Source organism: Medicago truncatula, chromosome 5, assembly GCF_003473485.1.
Source record: "Medicago truncatula cultivar Jemalong A17 chromosome 5, MtrunA17r5.0-ANR, whole genome shotgun sequence".
NCBI classification, from domain to species: Eukaryota; Viridiplantae; Streptophyta; class Magnoliopsida; order Fabales; family Fabaceae; genus Medicago; species Medicago truncatula.
In genome coordinates, this window is record NC_053046.1 from 23,814,154 (window position 1) to 23,819,076 (window position 4,923).

The following is a 4,923-nucleotide window of genomic DNA, read 5'->3' on the forward strand; positions in this document are numbered from 1 at the left end:
ATAATCAAATCAAATAAATATCATGTACTTGAATAATAATAGTCATGCATAAATACTTATATCACAACTTGATAGCTCATATCCACATATATCAATCACATGAATAATTATCCAATCATAAATATTCATTCACAACATCAATCATAAACAATCATTGTCAACTTTCATTCTTCTCAATTCATCACCAATCACATATTTCACATAGGACTCATGCTATGATATGCACTTATTGACACATAAATGCATGTGGTACCAAATCTCAACAAGGTCGTCACCTCCGATGGACAAGTCAACATCGCATGTAAGGCTCACCTCTGCCTTACAATAATCTCGAAGTAAAAGATTCATCCCTTTTACAGCAACAACGACTATGATGCATGGACATGTGTAAGGACTCGATAATGCGACAACAAATCACAATCTCAACTCAATATATAGGACAACACCCAATTATATTGATTATCTCCACAACATTGCATTATCAAGAAAACATGCCCACACAAATAAATCATAGTATTCATCATCACACATCAACATATTATCAATAATCAACAATGTCACTCAACATCAACTATATCATATAGTTTCACCAATTCAAGCATTCTCATATTCCAAGTAAGATAGCAAAATATACCTCATGATCATTATCACATCCCAATTACATATTTACATACTCAATTATTCCCTCTAAATACTTCATTAAGCCAAATATCAAGTTTGGAAAAGTTTCACGACTCATAGAAAAAGTTATGCTAAGTTTTCACAAAAATTCACATGACCCATGTGTAGTAATTTGATCATAACTCGAGTTCTAAAAATCATTTGGACCTGAAACCAACGCCATTAGAAAGCTAACAAAATTATCTAAAACTTTCATGTTTACACCAAAGGCCAATTCGAAACAGAAATAGGTGAAAAAGACGCAAGAACGCGAAACAGGAGATGCTGGAACTGGCGCTTCTTGAGAAGCTTCTGGCCTACTTCTGAAGAGTGCTCCTGAAGTACGCTTCTGAAGAGTGCTTCTGAAGTACGCTTCTGAAGTGTGCTTCTGAAGTGTGCTTCTGAAGTATGCTTCTGAAGTGTGCTTCTGGCCTGTTCGCTTACAGCTTTTCCAAAAGTGCGTTTTTCACCATTTCGCGCGTAAAATGCAAACCGTTAATCGGATTTTGATGCCGTTTTCACCTACATGATCCTGACACTTGACTCTAACATAATCTATAAAAATTTCATGTTTCAACCATCCCAAAAGTCATTTTCCAAAACCTCACATAATCACTTATTGGCGAAAACGCTTAAACATCGACATTTCACACGAAAAATCCGTTTTCTCCCAAACGACTCAACTAACATAACCACAACGTGAAAACAGAAATTCTCATAGGTTCAATTCATCCAACAATAACAAAATTTCAGTCAACAACCATATATATATCAAAAGGTTCATTTTGGTCCTTCACATGAACACTTAACTCAACTTCACTAATTTCACAAAACCATCAACAACAATTTATTTCTCATCATCAATCCACAATTAAGTATACCCAAATCATAATTCACTTACAATAGCATCAGTTAACAATAACCACATTAATGGAATATGAATCACATCTCTTTTCAATCAAAGCATATCAAATTTCATCAATTAAGCATAATTTCATAACTTAACATTTATACATACTTTGAAACATGTAATTTCACCCATAAACATACCATAATCTTCAATTCAAGCACAAGAAAATAGCATCACAGCAAGAGCACGAATTTAACAACAATTGTTCACCAACCCATTTTCATACAACATGAGAAAATGCAAAGATTGTACATGATTATGATAATAACTAACCCCCTTACCTTTGAAGTTGATTATCTCTAACCCTTGCTTCAATTCAGCTCCTAGGTCACCCAAATTGATTCCTCAAGCTTTCCCTTCAACACTCTTGTTCTTCTCTTCACCTCTTTCTCTCTCTAGGAAAATGTTTTGTGAAGTGAATGATATTTTCTATGACAACCCTAATGTTATCTCCCTTAATGGGCTTAACTCAAAATGCTAATGGGCCTAACCCATTCTAACACAATTCAAAAGTTTCTATACACTCAACGGTAATTACTAACAACGGTAAAATATAACCAACGGTCACTAACGGTAAAAACTAATCACTACACTAGTAACTTAGTAAAATAAGGGTCCTCACCAATTAATAAAATAATTCTCACCAAAATTACCATTTTACCCTTACCCGTCAAATGACCAAAATACCCTTCTAATACGGTAATCCATTTAAATGCACCCAATGACAATTAAATACACACAAGCACATTTAATCACACACAAACACAATTAAAAGTAATTAAAATAAATCTAGCTAAAAATTGGGCTGTTACAACTCTCCCCCCCTAAAAAGAATTTTCGCCCTCGAAAATTTACCTGAAGGAAACAACTCCGGATACGAAACTCTCATCCTACTCTCCGGTTCCCAAGTGGCACTCTCTCCAGTTGGTCCAACCCAAATCACCTTGACCAAAGCAATCTCCTTGCCACGCAAACGCTTCAACTCGCGATCCTCAATCCTAATCGGCAAAGTCTCAACCGTCAAATTATCTCTTACTTCCAACTCATCCACTTGAATCACATGAGACGCATCATGCACATACTTCCTCAACTGAGACACATGAAACACATTATGAAGATTCGACAAAGACGGTGGCAACGCAATCCGGTACGCTACAACCCCAACCTTCTCAATGACATCAAACGGCCCAACAAAACGAGGAGTCAACTTCCTACACTTTAAAGCACGACCAACTCCGGTCACAGGATTCACCCTCAAAAACACATGATCACCAACTTGAAACTCAATATCCTTTCTCCTCTTATCATGATAACTCTTCTGTCTACTCTGAGACGCCTTCATCTTCTCCTGAATCATCTTAACCTTTTCCGTAGTTTCTTGCACAACTTCCGGCCCAAACAAAGCACTTTCTCCGGATTCAAACCAACACAACGGTGTCCTACACCTCCGACCATACAAAGCCTCAAACGGTGCCATACCGATACTAGCATGAAAACTGTTGTTGTAAGTAAACTCAATCAACGGTAAACATTCGTCCCAACTGACACCTTGCTCCAAAACACAAGCTCTCAACAAATCCTCCAAACTCTGAATAGTCCTTTCTGTCTGCCCATCGGTCTGAGGATGGTAAGCAGAACTCAATCTCAACTTAGTTCCTAAAGCAGCTTGCAAACTCTCCCAAAATTTAGAAGTAAACCTCGGATCCCGATCCGACACAATACTAGAAGGAATACCATGCAATCTAACAATCTGCTCAATGTAGATCTCAGCCAACTTCGCTACCGACATACCAGTCTTGATAGGAACAAAATGCGCTGACTTCGTCAACCGATCAACAATCACCCAAATCGAATCGAAACCCTTACTAGTCTTAGGCAACGCTCCAACAAAATCCATAGAAATGCTATCCCACTTCCACTCTGGCACAAACAACGGTTGCATCAAACCCGACGGTCTCTGATGTTCAATCTTCGATTTCTGACAAACCAAACAAGCATAAACAAACTCAGCAATCTCCTTCTTCATTCCAGGCCACCAAAACAACCTTTTCAAATCCTGATACATCTTAGTTGCTCCTGGATGAATACTCAAACTACTTCTATGACCTTCGTCCAAAATTTGCCTCTTAAGCTCAAACACATCCGGCACACAAACTCGATCACGAAACATCAAAACACCAGTCTCACCCAATCTAAAGTCTCCACCTTTTCCTTGATTAACCAACGTCACTCGATTCACGAGTTCCAAATCTTCCTTCTGACCATTCTTGATCTCTTCCAAAATATTGCTTGTCAACTTCAACATACCCAACCTCACACCATCAGGTGTCAACTCACTAACCAAACTCAAGTCTCGAAACTGCTCAATCAATTCCAACTCTTTAACCATCAAAGCAGACATATGCAAAGTCTTTCTACTCAAAGCATCCGCAACAACATTAGCCTTTCCGGGATGATAACTCAACTGAAAATCAAAATCCTTAAGATATTCCAACCATCTTCTCTGCCTCATATTCAACTCTTTCTGATCAAACAAATACTTCAAACTCTTGTGGTCACTGAACACCTCAAACTTAGAACCATACAGATAATGTCTCCAAATCTTCAATGTATACACAACGGCTGCCAATTCCAAATCATGAGTCGGATAATTCTTCTCATGCACTTTCAATTGCCTCGAAGCATAAGCTACAACCTGACGATTCTGCATAAGCACACCACCAAGACCCATCTTAGAAGCATCACAATACACAACAAACGATTCCTTCGGATTCGGCAAAATCAACACCGGAGCTGAAGTCAACCTCTTCTTCAACTCTTGGAAACTCTTCTCACACTTGGCATCCCAAACATAAGCCTGTCCTTTCCGAGTCAACTGCGTCAATGGCAACGCCAACTTAGAGAATCCCTCAATGAACCTCCGATAATAACCGGCCAAACCAAGAAAGCTTCTAATCTCAAAAACAGACTTAGGAGACTCCCACTGCAACACTGCATCAACCTTGGAAGGATCCACAGAAATACCACCCTTAGAAATCACATGACCAAGGAAACTCACTTCCTTCAACCAAAACTCACACTTAGACAACTTGGCACACAACTGGTTCTCTTTCAAGACTTGCAACACAATCCTCAAATGCTCAGCATGCTCTTCCTCAGACTTTGAATACACCAAAATATCATCTATGAACACCACCACAAAACGGTCCAGATAAGGATGAAATATTCTATTCATGTATTCCATAAAGACACCTGGTGCATTAGATACTCCAAATGGCATCACAGAATACTCATAGTGTCCATACCTCGTTCGGAACGCAGTTTTGGATATATCTTCCGCCTTTACTCTAATC